This window comes from Plodia interpunctella, chromosome 23 (assembly GCF_027563975.2).
Source record: "Plodia interpunctella isolate USDA-ARS_2022_Savannah chromosome 23, ilPloInte3.2, whole genome shotgun sequence".
NCBI lineage: Eukaryota > Metazoa > Arthropoda > Insecta > Lepidoptera > Pyralidae > Plodia > Plodia interpunctella.
Window position 1 is genome coordinate 5,484,531 of NC_071316.1, and position 23,303 is coordinate 5,507,833.

Below are 23,303 nucleotides of genomic sequence, written 5' to 3' on the forward strand. Positions count from 1 at the left end.
CAAAACGTCAAGGGAATATAACCTCAAAAAATATGCGAATAAAGTTGAACTTGTCCCTGCTGTCTGTTTCTATGAGATTTATGGTTGCTTATTTCATTTTCGCGCGTGAAATGAGCTCATATCAAATAAAAAATGCCATTTGCTACTTTATTTCTGTCGACTTAGGAACTATTTGGTTATACAAATGACTGACTGTGGTGGCAGACGCACGGGACCCCTTTGTGACGTAATAAATTATCATTTTAGGTTTGCATTTGGCGATAAATTGCTTTATTCTTTGTTGGCGCGTGAAAAAATTGTGTCAACACTTTTTTTTTTCATGTTGTTAACAGTGAAAAATGTATGGCGATAAGATTTTGGTTTATTAAAATATTACTGACAATACATGGCAGGAGGGTTCGCACGTGTCGACTTTTTATGGTTTAGCGAATAACTTTTACTTAAGCTTATTGTAACTCGTTTTTATTGCACAGTGGATTACTTGCATTTTTAAACTGCACTACACTCAAATTATTACCATACGATAATATAAATTTAAAAAAAAGATTTTTTTTTAATACCTATTAAAGACCCAATCGGACCCGGAACGCGCTTTTCAAAGAAATGAATAAATAATAGATTATTATAGGTTAAGGTAAACTAATGAACTGTAAACCTCGCGTTTAATATATTATCATTATCGTTAAAATAAACTAATTGATGATAATTACGAAGCAACGGTACAAGTTGCATCTTAAATGTTCAATTGCGCCTTGAAATTTACGCTCAATGATTTTATCATAAGTACAGTCAACAATACATTAATTATTTCAACAACACCCCTGTTCCCGCTGCATAGAGGTCGTTACAGACTTGATATGTTGACGGTACATTAAAGACCTTTTATCTAAGCCATCGGCTATTCTCGAATAATCTATACGACCCTGTATACAGGTCATAGGCCAGAAGATACCGTAAGATAAACATATAGTTAAAATGAGTGTAAGTGCTTTAGTCTTAAAGTTTAAAATACAGTGACGAGTATTTAAGATTTTTGTCTTTAGAAGACAAAGTGCTAGTGTCTATTATTTAATTGTTTTAACTTTAATAAATTACTAGCACAGGCTGATAATAAAAATATATTAGTAAAATAAAATCTATTTGAAAAAGAGATTCCAATTTCAAATATACTTACCCACAGATATAGCGTAATTTTATGGAGTTTAGACACGTAGTGAGCGATATTTATTACCAATAAATGTAGATGTGTTAGGACAGAACAGATATATTAGGAAAATAGAATGATGTTGCATGATTGATTAACTTATAATATTCATACAATAATTTCATTTCAGTATTAAGGATCAATGTTACATGTATGGTATCAAAATCCCCAGCGTGTCACGGTTTTCCAATTAATAGATGTAAATGACCCGGGTCGCTAATTATTATTATATTCCAATTATAAACATGTGTTTTAGGCTCAGATATATAAGAGAGCTCAGATGTTAAAGATCCATTCTATTTTTGTTATAAGTCTATGTCCATACTTACGTCTTAGCGCATGTCCAATATCAAATGATAAATTAAAATAAAATCCGATAAATTGAAAATTAAAAGCAATCTTACAGCCTTGTTATAAAGTTGATTTTTAATTGAAATATTTACATTTTTGTTACAACTGAATAGACTTTTGTCCGTCTGTCAGTCAGTAAGGGATTACGGTCCCCTGGGCTTTTATATGAAAACAAACCTATTAAGGGAGTCCATCTGCCGATAGGGGTTGGCCTTGGGGGTGTAATGTAGTAGAATTGTTAATAATAATGCAACATATTACGCTTATTGTACCTACTTATACACAAATCATTACCTTAATATATTTTTTCTAGATTTTAGGTTAAATCAATATTATTTTATTCTTGCAAGAAAAATAATATCGATTGATTCATTACGCTGACGCCCAGGCTTCGGGGCTTCACAGTACCGGACGTAATGCAGAGATGAGAGGGGAAAGTGCCGCAATAACTCCACAACAACCCTTAACTTTTTAAACTCGGCACCGGACTGTCTTCACCATCTGTTCCACGTCAGATCCGAAACGTCCAACTTTGATGCAACTTTGAGTGATTAATACGAACTTCCTTATCTGTTAATCTTGCGACTAGCTGTTACACCCGACTTTATATATCTCCATAAGCTCTGTGTCAGTCAAAACCAGACGTTTGGAATGATTTATTACAAAATATAAAATAGTATTTTAAATAATCGGTTAGAAGTGAAATAATAAACGTGTGGTAAACCTGGAATAGTTACATTGGACGTAGTTACATCTTATTAATATAATATTATATTATATTTAAATGCGAAAGTTTGTGAGGATGTATTTATGTATGACGGATTGTTATGAAATCTGGTACACGGGTAGAATATAACCTGGAATAACACATAGGGTACCTTTTATTCCGAAATTCCCACGGGAGCGAAGCCCGGGGCAAAGCTAATAAATATCATAATAATGCATTTTCATCGAAACTATACGTGTGTACAAAATTTCAGCTCGATCGGTTGAAGATATCTGCTTTAAAATTGAGTTGCAAACATTCCACCCGAGACGTAGGGAAAGCGACATATGTATATAGTTACATTGCGAGTTAAATAAAAGCTTGTAATAAATAAATAAATACGCTAACCACGCACGAAATTGAGAAGAAATGATTGGAAAGACGACCCTAGGCTCTGACTTTTTATGGCTGAGGAAGAAACAGGGATGCGTTCAGATGAGAGACACGAGACTCATGGATCTAGTAGCTTCTTCTTTTCGAGTCAAAATACCAAACAAATCATATTAATCTAGTAGCTAATAAATCATAATGTATACGAGCGAAACCGCAGCACAGTGTAAATATAGTCTTAGCGACTGACAAGTAACTTGGATGTCTTCCAAAGTACTCAACAAGTTATTAAGATAAAGAACATACTTCGCCTTCGAGTCGTGTAGTTCTCCCCAAACCATGGCGCGCATGGTGTCTTGCCCTGTGTGTCCTACCACCTGCACGCTGGATCTTTATGACGTCACAGATACTAATGTATCGGTGGCGTCTTATTGGTCTTCACGATATGATTCGCCACGTCGACATGCTAAGAAAAATACGTCGTTTAAATTAGACTTTATTTCTTTCCCTTACTTTAGTTCTATACATAGAATGTTGATTATTCTGTATGTAATCTTGATGCATCTTTTGTATTTCATAATAAAATTTTGCCTTGCGACATCCAAATGGAACTACGGAAAAGATTTATTTACTTTAACCTACTACGTCAAAGCGAAAAGGAGACTTATGACAACAATATCTGTTTTCAAAAAATATTACACATTTTACAAATATCATTATAGTGAACATTCCCGCCACATGTCACACCCAAAGGTAAAACAACACTATTTCTTTGTATGGCCAAGGAAACCCTTTGCATCAGATACGAGCCGGATCGACGATCACATCCACTTAAAACAATTCGTTGAGCCAATTCATTAAAGAAATCCCTTGCTTTTAATCACTTTTTTTCATCATTTGTTTGCTTTACATCTAATTTGAAATTTACTTTTATTGACGTTGAAATTTTGCTATGCACCTCTGTGGTGAAGACCAATCTTGGACTTCTTTATAGGGTATACATCATTGCGAACACTTTTAGCGGCATACGAACTTAATGGATTTATAGATCATTTCACAGTCCGTTAAATGTTTCAGACGAGGAGTTTATACACACGTGTTTTGGTTTCTAAACACAGTTTGACATTCACGTCTCGGATTGTTGAATAATGAGTGTGCATCATTAAAAACGAACGCCCCTGTGTTTCTAATTTTAACTAAGCTAAGGCATGTTTTACACTTGGCTCAGTTACATTATTGAGGGACTAGATGTTGCCCGGGCTTCGCTCCCGTGGGAATTTTGAGCTACAGCAATCTTGGATAATGTACCTTTCTAATGGGGAAAGAATTTTTGAAATCGGTTCGGTAGTTTCGAAGACTACACGCCTCAAACATAAACTCCCAAACGCTTACTTCTTTATAATAATAGTATAGATAAAATACGTACTATTTCTTGTGTGGTGGTTCCTAGAATAGGGCGCCATATTCTCCCGTGGATGCCGCACGAGGCGACTAAGCAAGTAACAATGGCATACTCAAAAACGTTAGGTAAGCGGCCGGTTATAAAATCACAGCCGAATCTTCATTTTTTAAGTGAAATACGGCGTGATAGCCCCGAAGGCAGGAAAGAGAAAGAGAGAGAGAGTGCTATTGATCTTCCTATTAAAATAAAATATCTACTTAGGTGAGTGAGTAAGCTGATTTTCTCTCAAATAGCTATTTACTAACACTATTAGAAGCGTGCTTTGAGAAATGTGTGCGATTAACCTAACGTCGGAATTTGTGGGAAAACATCGGTTTTGTCGGATTTAAAGGCAGATTAGATCCTTTGATCTTTTACGTAACGGTTTTGGGAATAAATAACAACATGGTAAGTCTAAACATAGAAATGTTTATGTCTGTTCTTTTAATAATGATATATCTCAGAATTATTTCAATTCCTGGAGGTCCTAAGTTCGATTTCCAACCGGAGGAAAGTAAAAATCCACTGGAGCTCTGTGCCATGGATATTTGTAATGCCAACTCCACACTATCGCAGATAAGTTCGCCGGAAACTGACGAATTCTGCATACATTACTGGTTTTGTAGCAGTAAAAGCACTCATACCAACTAAGCAATGTCGGCGTCGGCGTTCGACAATAATATGGATTCGGCATCACTATCAATCACTACTTAGTATAAAATAAAGTCGCTTGCCGCAGTCTGTCCCTATGTACGCTTAGATGTATAAAATTACGCAACGGATTTTGATGCGGATTTTTTAAATAGATTCCTCAGGAACAGAATTTTGATTCCTGAGGAAGGTTTACATGTATAATTTGTTACGGTTTTACCCGAGTGAAGCCGGGACGGGCCGCTAGTAAAGTTATATAAACAAAATCAGAACGCGATCGGCAATAGACCAGGAGCAGTCCACTTCTAGCACTGTTTCTGCATTCACAAAAAATCACCGACAAAAAGTTCGCATCGAACTTTTTCGTTTGTTTTGCTTAAAACCATGGATTTAATTGATGAAGTGAACTTCGATTGCGTGAGAATTTGACCCCAGGTCAAATGAAAATATCATAACGAAACAACACAACATATCATAAAGTACCCGACAATAGTTAGTAGATCTCGAGCTAAGAAAAACCACATAAAAATCCATTCAGTTATTTTGAAACTAGCGCAATTTTGTTTCAAAGGCTTTGGAGTTCTGATCGCAGCGCCAAAAAGGGTAATAATGAAAATATTACCTATGTTTGTCTTTTATATTCATGGCTTATCAGAATCTCATACAAATCGCTACTATATCCGAAACGAGCAGTTCGAAATAACTTATAGTTAATCATGGGTCGTTACCGCCAACTCGAAATGTTAATGTCATAGAGTTATAGGCATGGAGAAGTCATATTGTAGTTTTTAAGTGCCTTCTATCGTAAACACCAGCACTGTTCAATACTTTTGGTACGTATTAATTATCCTGGCAGGATCGCCATGCAAAGATGCGACGTGTGAATGTTGAAAGACTTCCTTATTCGCACTTTATTACTAGTATAACTTTACATCTTCTTCTAAACTACATCCTACTAATATTATAAATGCGAAAGTTTGTAGGGATGTATGTGTGTATGTTTGTTAAGCACTGTTCAAATTAATTTCTAAATAAATGATTTGAATTTTACTATTTCGCGCAAAATTTACTGGACGGAGTCTATCCTTAAAGTCAAAAGTACAAGAATAGATATGTCATATAAATATAAATAAATATATTAGGACAAATCACACAGATTGAGCTAGCCCCAAAGTAAGTTCGAGACTTGTGTTATGGGATACTAACTCAACGATATTTTATAACAAATACATTAAAAGATAAACAACCAAGACCCGGGACATTCAGAAAAAGATCATTTTCCATCATGACCCGACCGGGACCCCTCTCTGTTCAGAGGCAAGCACTTTACCACTACGCCACCGTGGTCGTCAAATATATACAAATACTTGTTATAACTATTATAATTACATTAGCACTTTTTTATTTCACAAATATCCTTTTATTTCCACAATATGCACTAACGAACTACGTTTGTATAATCAACCCCACTCAACAGTTAAATATGGAGTTCCACGGTTAAAGGTAATATGGATAGTGTTTTTATTATTTGAACAGATTACAAAACCATAAGGTACATTATCTGTGGAGCGTCACATATACTTTTTCTGACGGAAAGAATTGTCAACTCCGTGTTGTTAAGCGTCAATGACATCATCAAACTCTTGAAGTTGATTATCTTGACGATTTGTAAGTTTTATTATTCACAAAAATCACGTCATCACGTCATCATCATCACAAATCGGTGATTTGACATCGTAGTTTAAAGATAAAAGGAGATTTGTGCTAAAAACCAGAAAATGAATATTGAAGTTTTTTCTAATCTAAGCTTGTAAGTGGTTTGTTGTTTACGGACCTTGGGTTTCTGGGCGTCACAGCAACGAAACTACTACGATATTATCAAATAGAGCATCGTATAATGTAAAAGGATCATTAATCCTTATTGGTTGCGAAAAATAAAAATAATGAATGCCAAAAACCTCAGTTCCGATATAGTTTAGCTACAATATGTGCTTCACAACAATGTTGTGGTGTCTTTAGACAATTTAAATAAAATCTGAAACCGGTGATAGTAATTGACACACTCGAAAAGATAATCAATTGTTCTAGTTATATGTTTTTTCCAAAAAACATTGTTTGGTGACTGGCCGCAATACTTAATTCTTATTGACGCAACTGATACATACAAACAATAATCCGATTCTTTATTTATGCGAATCCCACTTCAGGGCGTCACAGCCGCGTAAGAAACTGGGAACTAGAGATGTAACGGATAGCAGTTTGGCCGGATACCGGATACCGGATATTCGGCCTACCACCTGGCCGGATAGCCGGATATCTGGCCGCCGAATATCCGGCGGAACTTAGCCGTTTGGTGCAGCGCACACACACTTGGCGTAGGCGACGCGCGAACGATCGGGTGGCCTCGGTTTGATTCGGGTCTTTTCGTTGATGAGCGAAGTTAGCAATTCTTTCATTCATTGACTTATTGTGTCGATTGCAGTGCAGACACGTGCGTGATTTTAGGTTATTATTTCACTGTGCTATTGTTTTAACAACGAGAAATGGCATCGGCGAAGAAAAAGTCGCCCTTATGGGAATACTTTGACATAAACAGTGAAAATAATAAGTTAGCTGTTTGTTTATTATGCAATGTTAATATTTCACGTGGCGGTGAAGGCAAAAAAGCAGGTATGTAGCTAATAAATCTAATAGTCCATACTTCCATACTATCCATTATCCATACTAATATTATAAATGCGAAAGTCAGTTTGTTTATTTGTTTGTTTGTCCGTCTTTCACGTCGAAACGAAGCAACGGATCGACGTGATTTTTGGTATGGGGCATGGGGATAGTTTGGGGGCTGGAAAGTGAAAAAGACATAGGCTACTTTTTATCCCGGAACAATATCACATTCCCGCGGGATGACGTCGTGTAGTCCACGCGGGCGAAGCCGCGAGCGGAAAGCTAGTAATAATCTAATTGCAATTCTTTATTTATCGAGTACAGTAACTTGCACGTTTAAGTGCAAGTTTAAAGTATTTATTTACATTAAGTATTTAATTTTTTTTTCTAGGTACTTCTGCTATGAAAAATCATTTAAAATCAAAACATCCAGATGAATTTCGTGCAGTGAATAAAGACAAGGCCGCTGTCGAGCCTACTACAATTTCTTTAGCCATTGCGGGGACAAGTTCGTCGTCATTTGCAAAAAAGCAATTGACTACAGACAGAATCTTTCGAAAGGAAATTGCTCTGGGATATAAATGATGCTAAAGCCAAAAAGTACCATTATTTAGTAGCCGAAATGATTGCACTTGACAACGAGCCATTGTCCATAGTGGAAAGAACCGGATTTACCAGACTCTTAGAACAAGCTTTACCCCGCTATAAATTGCCAAGCCGGACTTATATTAGCCAAAAAATCGTTCTTGATATATATGACAGAATTTACGAGAAAATCAAACTTAACATTTCGAGTGCCTTCGCTATTTCAGTGACTTCTGACATATGGACTTGCTTACACAATAATGATAGCTTTCTGAGCTTCACAGCTCATTGGATATCATCTGAATTTAAACTAGAACACGGAGTTCTGGCAATGAAGCCTTTCTCAGGGTCACACACAGGAGAAAATATATCTATGGAAATTAACACTGTCGCACACCGCTGGGATATTGAGCACACTAAAATACATTTGTTAATTCATGATAGTGGTGCTAATATGGTGAAGGGTGTCCGTTTGGCTAAGTACGATTCTGCTAGATGTTTTATACATACACTTCAAAGAGCAATAAACGAGTCACTCAAAGTGCAGACTGAAGTGACAGCAATGATTGCTGCTGGCAGGCGACTTGTAACGCACTTCAATCACTCAGGTTTAGCTCAAGAAAAACTGCTGACGATTCAAAAAGAGCTAAGTTTACCCGAGCATCAATTAGTGCAAGATATTAGCACTAGGTGGAATTCCACTTTTTACTTGATTGAACGTTTGTTAGAACAAAAGCGTGCCATATCATTGTATGTTGCTGATCACGATACACTCGTAAATTTGACAGCTCAACAGTGGAGTTTAATGGAGCAGTGTATCAATTTATTAAAGCCCTTCGAAGAAATAACAAAAATAACAAGTTCTGGACTATCCTGCGTGTCGGAAGTTATTCCACACGTAACTGCTTTAAAAAAATACTTAGATAAAGCTGAAACTGAGCAAAGAACTCCTGATTTATCACATATGCGCGCCTCGTTAAAAGCTGAATTAGAAGTTCGTTTTAACTCCATAAGTCAAGACTTAAACTACTTGATTGCAACTTACCTAGATCCGAGATTTAAAACAAACTACTTGGGGGTGATTGACGCTGAAAGAGCACGCCAGGAGATCTTGTTGGAATATTTAAAAATGTCTTGTGAAGAGTCCTCAAGTAGCAGTTCATGTTCAACACCGGCTAAAAAGAGTAGAGGAGAGGAGACAGAGTCAGCTGTATCTCGCAAAGCTCATGACACGTTTTGGGATTGTTTTGATGAGGTAGCAAATGAAAACAATACTGGCCAGGTTCAACGCGAAGAAAGAAACGCGATAACCTGTGAGCTGGATTTTTATCTCAAGTCAGTGCGAATTGATCGCAATCGTGACCCTTATTCTTGGTGGGCAGCTAATGCCAAACAATACCCAAATTTATCAAAGTTTGCCAAAATCTATCTTTCAGCACCTTGCAGTAGTGTGTATAGCGAAAGACTTTTTTCTGAAGCTGGCCTTATTTATGAAAAGAAGCGAAACCGCCTGCTGCCTCTCAATGCAGAAAAATTGGTTTTTATTCACCATAATTTGCCCTTAGTACAGTATGAGTACTAATTAATTAATTTTCTACTTTAAACAATACCTAATTATGTTTCTTAAGTCTTACTAAATAAAGTAAATAATTACTAAACAATTTTTTTTATCCAGATCTTTTTTTATTTCGGCCGGATGTCTATCCGGCCGAATAGTAGTTATCCGGTATTCGGCCGGATAGCATTAAGGCCGCCGGATAGGCCGGATACCGGATTGTTACCGGATATCCGTTTCATCTCTACTGGGAACACGCGAGTATAAGAGAGACACTATTCGCTTCTCTGATCCTGATCGAATTTAGTCATATCACAAATTACTGGACGTAAGCCAGAACAATGTGGTACTAATTGCCAACACACATTAACGTTCCTTTGGAGTCAACACTATTTGTTGATAAGTCTGTCTGTCTGCCCAACCTAATGTCAGGAAGTCGGACTCGTCAATATTTGAACAAAAGATATCACTAGGGCCGTTTCCATTGATGATTTTTCTTATAGATTTTCTTGTTAGTTTATTAGATTGTGTTATTACTCAGTGTCAGATTTTTCTGGTCACCAAAAGGCATCTGACATGACTTTTACGAGTGGTAATGTAGTATTAAGTCTCAGGTAGTCTAGTAGTTAAGATCCTTCTTGATCGATAGATCCGAGTGCGTCTCCTACTCGTGCCACATGAGTTTGTGTGACTTAAAGTATTCATAGACCACCACTTGCGTCCGGTGAAGGGAATAATCGTGAGGAAACCTGCGTAGTGGTTGACTGTAATTTGCTAGTATGCAATGACATGCCACTAGATGGCGGCATTCAAAGTCATGTCGTTATTCGTGAATAAATGACACCAGTTTTAGTAAGAATACACTAGATAATAAAGAAAGAAATATTTAAGTAAATGTAGCATCCATAAATACAATTTTCTTTATCTATGTCCCAGCAAATTATCACAGTAGATAAACCCATACCACCATTACTATTTAAACAATGATTTGTTATATCTTATCTATGGCCGGTCCTTAAATCACAGGAAAGCACCCTGGACCCTCCAAATGGCCAGGGTTCATGCCACATGTCATTTTACGATTACGACTACCTTTTAGCGATAGCAGTGAACCAAGTAAAGACGTCAGGAATTTTTCACTTTTGTTTTTGTGACAATATTTATATTATAGAAACATAGAATTTTACAGAAAAAATACGTCATTTAAAATAGGGTACTAATGCCATTTTATGGCGCTTCCGCCTGGCAGAAGGGACAAACCCAAGAAATGCTGGCTTGATGTCGTCAATGACGATATGCGTGACAATGGTCTGAAAACTAGGGATGTCGACGACAGTGCGAAGTGGAGAATTAAAAGAGCAGACCCTGGGCTCCGACGCCCGAGGAAAAAACCAAAAATACTAAGACGAGAGAGATATTCACAGAATCAGACATGTCCAAAAGAATCTTTTTATTTATTAAAACTCAAATATTTTTAATTCATAATAATTCATACTCCACTACGAGTATAACGAATTAGCGTCTCGCGCCTGCTTCGCTCGGGTAAAACTATAATAAAAAGTAGCCTATGTCACTCCTGAAGGTTTCGCCTATCTCTGTGCCAAACTTTATCGAAATCGGCCTAGTAATTCTTGAGTTTATTCATTACAAACAACAAAAAAAAAATACAAATATTTTCTCTTTATAATATTAGAATGGAAAATGTTTTTATTTTTGTTTGTAATGAATAAACTCAAACACAACTGGACGGATTTTGATGAAATTTAGCACATAGATCAACGAATCGTTCACGAGTAACATAGGCTTTTTATTGTGGTTTTACCCGAGCAAAACCGGGATGGGCCGCTTGTCTTTCATATGTATACACCTCTTATCCTTTGTCGGTGAAATATTATATAATAAATATTACCACAAGGCGTGGGAAACTAAGCACGCGCGTGGAATCCCCATTTTGTGAATAGTCGTCAAGCCCTATCGAAGGAAAGGGCGTTAATAAAAAACTAAACTATTTGCTAGAAAATTACAGAGTAGGTACGTGGAGGTAGGAATGAATGGAGTCGCTGTAGAAGGATACTCGTATATTCTGCAATGATATATTGCTAACACTGGTCAGAGATTATATTGAAGTCGCCTAAAGGCATGCCCAGTTACCCTACATGGATCTTTAAGTAGTGGGAATAAGGTTGAATTTGCAATGAATTTAGGTAGCTTCATGCAGCAAATTTCAAATCAATTAATTTATTGATAGACAACCTGAAACTTCTCGTCGACAAATGACAGTCACTAAACGTATAATTTCTTTGCGACATTCTAAATTAATAACCTGTAAATAACTCAGGAATTCCCCTACACGCGGTTATTCCCACGGGAAATGTGTTGCAAACCGATATTCCAACATCGATATCGATAGAGTAGAGGACAGCAGTTATGGTAAATAAAAAACTATCGATATTCTAAAATGATAAAATACCAGAAAATTTACGCCGGCAAAGGCTAACATTTTATCTATAGTCTTCAATAATTACTTTGCAAAAATTAAATCATATAAGCTTACTTATATTGTGAGGTTTCTAGAAGGTACTATTTTTTGACATAACCTCCGCGAAGCCCCAGGACTCCAAGGAGCACACTTTGAGTACAGCTGTATTAGCATGTCAAAGACCATTTTGCATTCTATCAAAAGCCGATACCAACAATTTTATTGTCTTGTACGTTTCTTGAATAACTTTGATAGATTTTTTTTCTGTTTCTTGAGATCGGAATTGTGTTCTCTTTTATCGCTATAATTATTAATTTGTAATTCATATCAGTTATGATATAACAGATAACATATATATATCTCTATTCACTTTAAAATATAATCGTATGTTAAATCTATTATATTGGAAGGCGAATAGAGATTGTATGTGGCTCTTTGTAGTTTTTTATATTGTTACGAACAAACTAAAATACAAAAAACGACAGACATAAATATTTTCTCTTCATAATATTAGTACTTACGGAAGTATGAATAAAAGAGAGAATACCATGCTTTATAAACTTTTTTCAAAATGACTCGAAAACTTAATATACTTACGTAGGTACTTAAGTTGTAACTTCTATCACAGTTGCTCTTAAATTTTGTTAACTCGATGTAGACAAGATTTAATTCTATGAAATCCATGTAAAATAGTCTAATAACCGTGCAACCCCAGACGCTCCAATTAACTGAATTTATTTAAACCCACTGTGGACAAGTTTTATTGACGTTGCCAGGAACTTTTATTGAGCTATAAACGTCTATAAAAGCTAGAGATATTTTAAAGGCGACCGCACAATGGACAACCATCAAGTTGCATATTCAATGAAATTTTCAGGTAAAAATATTTTCAATAAAAATTTACGTGACTTACAAGAATATATGAGAAAATATTATCACGTTCTAACTGTTACGCCTTTGGTAAAAGGCAACCTCTATTTGATTTGTTATATTTAAAATTTCCGAAGATTTCCTTTAGAAATTCTTAATGGAAATTTTCTGGACGAAACTCTGAAATTTCCGAGAATCCTGGTCGTTTTAGAGGACACAAACCCTAACTACGACCAATGCTCCACATTTTGTATTGATAAATATGTAATTATCATTAATTAAAATCGCTTAAGGCAATAAACATCGTGGCTTCTCCCCACAATCGATGGCTAATCAGCTCGCCTGTCCCAAGTGCCCAAACGCCTGTACTCGGGCTGACTTGATGGCTGCTTCCGATGAAGCGAACGGGGCTCGGTTCTGGCAAGACAATATTTAAAGAAAGAAAGAAAGAAAGAAAGAAAGAAAGAAAGAAAGAAAACATTTATTTGCCAAAAACATGAGTACAAATGGTCAAAATGAATTAGACCTACACGTTTTACCGAATATAGGTATGCAAATATAATTAAATAAAGAGGAGCATGCTATCCACTACAAATCCAAAACAAACTATAATGAACTATAATGTACTATACTAGCCCTAAATTCTATCCGAGTCTATCATTAAAGAAATCATTTAAAGTATAATAACATTTATCAGTTAATAAAGACTTGAGGTGCTTTTTAAATAGATTTAAATTTAAGCTTTTATATTGATTTGGAATTTTGTTGTAAATTTTCGGTGCCATACATACTATGCTATTACCGTTTAGTATCCAACATAGCGATTTTGCATTTGCAATCGACAAAAAAAGAAGGAGGATAAGATTATAAATTGTATTATAATGAAACAGTTTATAGCCTTAAGACCGCTGAAGTCGGGCTATTTTAAGATATGCATATCCATATTACCCATTATTTATGAAAAATTAAAACACAGTTTAAGTTTAAAACTTTTAAAAGTTTTGTCACTTCATAATATTTGACATGTTTAAACTTTTTTATGAACAATGGGCGATTGTCTTTACCAACTTAAACCGAAGCCAGTCCTGATATGCAGCTGGTCGTCCATCATCGAAGACAGATTTTTATCTGGTTCGGAGGTGGATTTCTTGTTGGTTCCGGGACGACGCAGTAAAATAAATAAATATAGTATAAGTAGTTGTTCTTTTGTATATTGTTGGCAAGTAAAGAGTTGTAATTTGATACTTCGCAAAATTTATTTATTTAATATATTTTTTTATTAAAGATTAATTGTATGCAATATTTTTATTGCACACATATTTTGTGAAAAATATAATAAATATTACATATACATGTATTTTTATAATTATAAAAATTACATTATTACTTTATCGGAAACTAGCTTTTGCGAAAATAGAATCATTTTCATACAAACTTTTACCCCCCATTATAGTCATTTGGGGATTGATTTCTGAAAAAGTAACCTATGTTTGAACGGGGGCCTTTAATTATAAGTCATAACAATTCTCATCAAAATCGGTCCAGCGGATGAATCGTGAGAAAGCGGAACAGACTTTCGCATTTATAATATTATTATAGTATGGAAGTATGTATAATGCACAAGGGCGGATTTATCCCAGGAACTGTAATTCAATATACGACTGCCCTTAATCGCCTTCATCTTCTGTAGAACTAGGTCCGGTTGGAAACTTAAAGAAAATGCTGAGAGCAATTTTTTTATTTTACGATCCTTCGCAGAGAAAGGTATATATATATATATATATATATATATATATATATATATATATATATATATATATATATATATATATATATCACAGAAGTACTGCTGGCAAAGCGATTACAAATGTTACTCATATTTCAGATCTATTTTTAAAATGTTCTTTTACTGAGCAAATTCTTAAAGTTATACGCTTTTTAAGGACGAATGCAAAATTATACAGATGTGATACCTTCAAAAATTAAAAATAATCACTTTCTATATATAATTAAAAAAATATTTCAACTGAGTTAAAATTAACCTCTGACTATAAGGCGAGTTGGCGTGAGGGTCGATCGACCTCACTATATATATCTAATATAAAGATTACTAGGCTCGAAACTAGGTACAGTCAACAGCACATCAACCTACCCGAACTAATTGTAAACTCTCCGCTATTACCGCGCCATAGAGGTTCATTAATGCAGGGTAACCTAATGTGATGTTGACTGTACTAATGAATGAGTAAACTGTAATTAAAAATAATCCCTCAAATTAATATAATCTGAAGAAAGAAAAATTAGGAAGACTTGCAGAATATCAGCGCTGTAGTGCACCGGCTTTTGCTTAGCAAGGCACTATTAGCAACCACTGCGACATCAATTTATGTATAAGACTTTAGTTATGTATAAGATAGACTTAATTTATGTATAAGAAGTTAGTTATAAGACTTTTTGAAGTTATTAAATCAAAGACGACAAGTTTTAAACTGTTTTAAAACCCATCAATACTTAGTTCAGGCGTAAACGATTACCAAACAAAAAATCACGTCTTCAAATAACTCCAAATCTGAGTCACAGAGCGAAGTGGAGTCATAAAAGCCGTAATGACTTGAGTTAGACAGACAAACAAACAAACAGCGTACGGGCAAATGTTTACTAAGCTCGGTACTGCCATCTGTTATCGCTGTTTGTTAACGGTGTTTCAAAGTGGAGATTGTTTAGTGGGTAGTTGATTTTTGCAACTAAGTAAGCAGATTGGCACTCGCCAGCTATACTATCGCCTAACTTAGTCAGATGCCGACACGAATGAATAAACGTATTTCATATGGGTTGTTGTACATTTGCCACAAACTAATATCGTCACGTTTTTAAAACTCCATACATTGAAAGTTAATTCGTCACATGAAGTTTGTATTAGTTCGTCACAGATAGGTTCGACAAGAGTTTTCATTTATCGAAATGAAAAAGCAGCAATGTCGATTCCGCCAACATTTAGCGACCTGTTCGCCATAGAGTATAGCCATCATTATACTCGGCAACAAGACCTATCTGTGGAGTAATTTAATAAATGGGAGCATCAATAAATTGAGTAATATGATACGACGCTTTTGTTCTGCCTTTAAATTATTTTTACTTTGAATTTTTCAATACAAAGCATTAGTTCCGTAATTCTATACTAGTGGCCCGTCCCGGCTTCGCTAGGGTAAAAACACAATAAATTATACACCTAAACCTTCCTCAGGAATCATTCTATATATTGGTGAAAACCGCATAAAAACAGACAGACATATGCAGCAGAGGACTTTGTTTTATAATATGTAAGGATAGATAAATACTAATACCTCCGGCAAAAAGTCTATGTCATATTCTGCTCTTCAACTCTATTTCCACACCAAAAATCACATAAGCCAATTTTTCGTCATGGCGTAAATAACGGACAAATAAACAGACTTTATAATGCCGGTTCCATACTGTCGTGGACCAGTTCGGCGAGGTTAGCGGATACGGCATACATCGCTGGTTTTTCATTACGGTAGTCAAAACCACTTATAAAAACAACGCAATGTTCACGCATTTGCGTCGGGATATGTCCGAGTTCGGCGAGACTCGAACTTTTATTACAAACCCAGGTCTTTGCAAGTCGGTTATGAGTAAACAGATAAAAATACTTGGAGACGTGTATTGAAAATAAAGCAAACAATACTGAGTACCACTCAGGGCCTACAAACAATAATATTGTATTGTAAACAGAGTTGTGAGTGAGTATATAGGTAACCCAGTGTTCGCGATAAACTCAGAAACGACTGCACGGATTTTTATTTTCAATATTAGATCGTGTGATTCCTAAGGAAGGTTTAGATGTGTAATTTATTATGTTTTTACTCGAGCGAAATCTGGACGGGCGGCTAGTATTTTTTTTTTTTTCAGATCAATTTTGTGTCCCACGCTTGGTAAAGGCGTCGCTTATGCTTCATTTCGATTCAATTCTATCAAGAATTAAATATTACAATAAACACAAATAAATAAATTAAAAATAGGCGCATTCGACAAATAGTTGTATAAATATGTTGTATAAATGGCTAAAACTTTCAAATGTTGCTAAAATAGAAAAAAAAAGTCAAGCTTTATTATAAAATAAAAATAGTAGCTTTTAGCTTTTCCCACGTGTGTAATTTATCTGACAGACAGACAGACATTCGCATTTATAATATTAGTATGGATTTAAGTACAGAATTTAGTTATTTTATAAGTAATTCAATGAAAATAAATCAAAAACAGCATCAAAGGACTGACTCTCTCAGACAATATCAATTGAATCAATATAAGGCAACAAATTACCCCGACTAAATTGAAAAGGGACCATTTTTTAATTCAATTAGTATCAGGTGCGTGAGAAAGGCGTTAATTGTTAAATGGGCGGGTAATCACGATTTGTTACAAGATAGTAGGAATTGTGAGTGCTTGGAAAAAATCTGGTCCCGTATCTATTCTGTTGACTTGTACTATCAACATTAACCCAAAACTAATCTCTATGAGCTGGTAATAACGACGAATATTCAATGAATTTCAATATTATGTTGTACTGTAAGATAAAATTCATTACATTTGTTTCTGTTTGTAACAATTTCTCGGGCTGAAATTGTATTATTTTAAAATTATTTACTTAGCATATTGTGCCGTGTGAGTTTTTGCAGCTGTGGCTTTTATTCAGCAATTTTTAATCTACAATGTAGATTAAGACTCAAACAGACAAAACTTATTATTTACCCCTTTGAAGACATGAATACGGTAAAAATTGCTGTGAAAAATAAAATATCTCAACATTCTTCAACATCTTCCCAATTTAGTTCTTATCATAAATTGATTTATGAATAATGACTGATTCCCGCAGCATCGCCCGCGGTAGCCTATATTTGAATTCGGTTGATAAAACTGTAATCAAAACTCGGAACTATAACTATTCTAAATTTTATCACATTCGGCAGTTTAATTGTAAAATATCGTTTGTTAAGTTACAAAAATATATGATTTTACTGATTATCGATACATGATATATATACTATTAAGAATTTTTATTTTGAATTGTTATGAATGCGGGCCCATTGCGGATTGGCGAGTTTTAATGACTGCAATATAACTGAGACCAACGGCGTAACGTGCCCTCCGAAGCACGTAGGTAGGACCGCATCCAATGACCGACCATTGTGTGAGCGACTTAACATACGACACTATCATAGGCCGAACGTGCTAACAACTACGCCATTGAACTCCTCATATTCTCCGTTATTCATAGAAAAAGTTAAAAAAAATGAATTTATGTTTTGTCACAATTGCACTTCAATATAATATTTGACATACACAGAAGTATTTATGAGTACCTATAATAATATTGTGGTATGTATAAGTAAGACATAGTACCAATCACAATATAGGCGATATACTCGAAAGATCTATTTTAATAGCTACTTAGTCGAAAACAATCCAACGAAAATTCATTAAAAGCAATTGAGGACGGGCGGTTTCGTGGTTAAACTTACAAGCGCCCCGAATTCGATTCCCGGGGGCGATATTTGCTGAAAACAATATCGTTTATTATATTTGTACTTGGAACTAGCTCTTGCCCGGGTTTCATCTCCCTGGGGTTATAAAATTGAGTAGGAATTGCATTAAGTGTGCTTTAAATTAAAATGTCTTATTTCATACGTTGAAAAGGTGAATCATTTTGTTAAATCATATCTTCCCCTGGCTGTGTAGGAATCCTTACATATTATAAAACAAAGACCTCTACCGCGTCTGCCTGTCTGTTCGCGATAAACTCAAAATCTACTGCACAGATTTTCATTCGGTTTTCACCAATAGATAGCGTGATTCCTGAGGAAGCTTTAGGGTATAATTTATTATGTTATATAAGAGGGAAGCCGGGACGGGTTGCTAGTTTCAAGAAAAAAATTTGAGCTATTGTATTCTTTCAACATTTACAATATTTTCAGGAAGTTGAATTGAATGTAAAATTGGATCATAGTGGACAAACAATAGTGAATGTTAATAATGCATTTAAATACATCAAACTGTTTGTATGACATCAGAACCACCTGCACTTCAAGGAATATGCATTCCATCAATGATATGCACGATGGCAGCTTAGAAGTCCTTGTTTGGCGCCAGAAGTAACGACTGGAATATGTAATTTGTTTTGCGAATGTAAGAAAATTGCACTCATTAATACAATAGACAGAACTTGCTAAATATTGACTATCTCACACAGGACTGTGTAAGTGTAAAATCTGAATTAAATCAAATTTTTGGGACTAAGTAGGAAGGAATTTCTTGTGCTTGTGCAATTTCTTTTTATTAATATAAAGATAATAATTTAGACAATAATTTATGAATTATAATTAATGATAACGAAGGCGTTAAAAAATATCCGAGTTGTAAATGAATGCCAATAAATTAAGAAATACATACCTCTGAATCTGACAGCGGAATACTGGAATATTTTGATGTATTATAATAATATATTAATATTTTAATACATAGCTCCCGATTCGGAGTTTACGAATTTTTCGCTGCATCGAACATTTAATCATATATCAGAATTTTACAATGGAAACTATATGGAACATGCTTCATTAAAATTTTCACAATAACAATTTATATTCCGCCAAAAAATGAGGTTCTGTGTTTTATTTTCGAATAAATTCAATGTGATTCGGATAATTTCAAGTTAAAAATATGTTTTTTTGAGTTGAAATATATTTTCTTAAATACGGCAAAAGTCGTTTAATGAAATAAGAATTAAGAATAATCTAGTGGAATTAGACAAAGAGATAACCTTTACATAACTTATCTAACTCTAACTCTTTCGTGTTTCTAGACGATAGTTTCATAATAATATAAATGATTGTAACTAATTCTAGTAGTTTTACTTGTTTCAGTTCAGTACTAATAAGTACTTATCTGAGCATTTTCTCGGTTGTTACAGCTGTTTGTTTATCACCATCGAGTCGATTCGAAGTGAGACGCAGCGAACCAATCACATTGCGACATTGTGACGCAACGACAACTACACTGCAATGTGATTGGTTCGCTGCCACTTAATTCGAATCGATTCGATGGTGAGAAGTGAAATAAAACCCGCACTAAGCCCTCAGATATTCTCAGATATTTTTTACAAAATCCAAACGTATTGAGTAGTTTGTGTCATTGGTTGGGTACGGAACAAATATAGTTAACAGGATCTAAACACTGGTTGAAACCGACTGCATAATGCTTGTGCGTACGCGTAAAATGAAAATAACAATATTTTAAACACATCCGTAATTGTTATGTCCAGATAAATCCATATTTACGTTTATTTATACAATCGACACAATTTACAAATAGCTACTGAATAAAACATATAAAACATGGCCGCCAATGCATCATTGGTTTAATAATTATTCATAATTGCAAGTCGATACGACACGAAATTCACAGTCAATTAGTTACCATATTTATTATTTAATTGGCCAAATACATGTATTGTCGAAATGAGCCATGATTTTATAATCATGTTATGATTATAAAATCATTTACTTATAATAACCAGTGACGCGAAAAGCCTAAATGTTGCGACTTATTTACAGAAATATACACAAAGACGGACTTAGGATGAGTTGCACCAGTCAACTTTGACGTTAAATTAGGTAGGTATAACCTGCGCAGCAAAACGCTAAGTCAAAACGGCGGCGGCGGGTTAAACGCGCTGGTTAATGTTAACATCACTGGTGAAATTCATCCTTATTATGACTATAAAGTGATCTTTTCCACTCAATTTTAAGGTGAAAAAGAAAACAAATATAAACAGTGCCCAAAATAAAGTTGTGGTCCAGTGGTTGAGCCGACCGCTTGTGCTCGAAAGGTTCCAGGTTAGGATAGACAATCAAGGCATGCAATTAGGTATAAGATCACTATCTCGGAATTATAATTAGGTAGGTACAACAAACGTCCCAGTGTACAGCTAAATAGAAATGATAAGGACAAACATAACAAGTAATAACCATTTTTAATTAAAAAAAAAGATTATTTTTATTGATTTTAACATTCCCCATAGGTAGGTACATTATCGCTTAACTCAGACAGATGCCGCTAATGTTGAATATTGCGTAGTTTGTATGAGAGCTTTTATAAAAACCAGCAATGTATACCGAGGCAAACTTTTTCCTTATATAGATAGTGTATAGCCGTATCAATAAGAAAATTTTCCGCTACCCCATATGCTTCGGTGTCACTAAAGCTCAAAACAATCTCATGGGATCTTAAAAGAGGATTCTGGAATAAAATTAAGGAAAGTGATCAAGATGGTCATAGGTAGATCTACAATGATGACGGCAACTAGATTGACATAGGGCCTCCGGCTAAGAAGACGTCTGACGTAGGTACCTACACTTATTTTTCGTGCGCAGTTGACCATAGATTTAGAAGGGCCCCGCAGTTGACGATTGGCAAACCAAAGTTACCTACTTAGATAGGTACATATTTAATTTCATAGCGCGTATTGTGTATAGCTATCATCATATTTTGTAACAAATACTATTTTTACGGCGAAAAAAGGTGGCAACCCTAATTAAACATATTATACCTACTAGTCAGTAACTTTCAGATCAACAGAAATCGTATTGAAAACTACAAAATGTAAGATTTTACTATAATATGTCCCACTATTTAAACTCAATGTTGCGTCGACGCAAACATCAGCATCAAATACCTAATAAGAATTTAAAGTCTATAAACAAATGTAAACAAAAATTAATAACAAAAATCTACCAATGGTCTACAATCATGACTAACGATAAATTCGAGCTACAACGCCTAGAAGAAGTACCTACAATAGAATTAATTTTGAATAAAGAACAGACGGAGGCTGCTAGATCAAATCTCGTCGCGGTTCATTGACCTAAGGATAAAAAATATAGTAGTCACAGCCGACTACTTAGTAAAGCCTACTGACCAAAAACTCGTTCGCCCGATGTAACAACATGTAGGTATTTACATAATAAAAATATCCATGTATCTTTTGGATATTGTACAGATTTTCTCTATACCTACTAATACCTACTAATTTTTAGTCTTTTCTTATTAAAAATAGGTACCTAGTTAAAAAAGACAAATTGATTTGTACTAAAGTAGGTAGGTGTGCAAGAAATTATAAAAAACCAAGTAGATTCCACTTGGAAACGAACGTAAATGTATTCTCTGCGACTTGTACCTTGTAGGAATGTAACTTGTTGGAACGTACGAACGAACCAACACAAAGTTTATTTGAACATGCGCCGTAAGCAGTAAACAAAGTAAGTTTTTGAAACTTTATTTCGTCTCAAAATGTTACCTTAAGCGATGAATAATGCTGCTCCGAGTCCAAGATCCACTTTTAAACTCACAATCCACTTCGATTCACAACATTCCATAAAAACACTGACTTAAAACTAGTAGCTTCACTCGCACTATCGTTGCCGCACTTTATAAGTGAAATTCTACGCGAAACACCGCTAAAGCACACTTATTTCACTATATAAGTAACTTTGTACACTTTTTCAACTAGTTTTCAGTCAATCGTCACGGTTTGTTAGGTAAAAACTAAAAAAACTCGTAATAAACAATCGGAGCACCGCTCGGCACGCGACGGCCATCTTCCGCCAGGGCGAAGTTTGAGGTTATAGCCGCCAGAGGGCGCCATGTGTTCGTCAACTAACACAGAACGAAGTCCACTCATTTGCTACTTGCTACACGAAATAAAAATAGCATTATTATTTTAATTACATGGAAAATAATGTACCAAATAAGAAAAAAATAGTAAACAGATGCTTTAGAACACACTTTGATATATTATTAATTATATTAATCAACACGTTTGGTAATTTCGGACTTATTAATTTACATTGGCAACATTGAACGATCTTGTTACAGTGTTTCTATTACTCAAAAGTTCTTAAATAAACAATAATCACACTAAAACCGCAAATAGAATTAGAAAAGGAAACTAAAATGAATATTTTCATGACAACCAGAATGTGAATACTTTATAATAATTAAATTTACCTACCTAAGTATGTAGCTAATTTTAAAGAAAGCATTACCTTTTCAAACTTAGTGAGAAATATAAATTGCTTGAAAAGTGTATATTTAGAATATTTTAAATAAGTAAATAATCATGTATAAGTAAATAAAATCACCTGTGATATGTATGACATGATTTTTTTGTAACCTGTTTGATTTTCTCCTTTTTTGCCTTCTATAGATCCCTTTTTGTCTTCTATAGATTTCGGTCTAATATCTGCATTCAACAATTTTGTTAGTTCCTAGATTTATGAGATTTTACACTACATAAAGCGATATGATTTTGTCGTTACCCTATTGAACAACTAC

General features: G+C 34.8%; 1 protein-coding gene and 1 long non-coding RNA gene across 3 annotated transcripts in view; one reads left to right on the forward strand and one right to left on the reverse strand.

Moving 5' to 3' along the window:
• LOC128680260 (uncharacterized protein) overlaps positions 1-22,595 on the reverse strand; it is a 533,151-nt gene extending 510,556 nt beyond the window's left edge. For both annotated transcript variants that reach the window (XM_053763301.2, XM_053763302.2), the window contains exon 1: positions 22,267-22,595. The gene's annotated coding sequence lies outside the window, so the exon portion shown is untranslated. The remainder of the gene's footprint in view (positions 1-22,266) is intronic.
• LOC135309954 (uncharacterized) lies at positions 6,984-9,388 on the forward strand. The gene is made up of 2 exons (XR_010370224.1): positions 6,984-7,413; positions 7,799-9,388. It is a non-coding gene; the product is annotated as an uncharacterized LOC135309954 (long non-coding RNA).
• Positions 22,596-23,303: the final 708 nt, after the last annotated feature.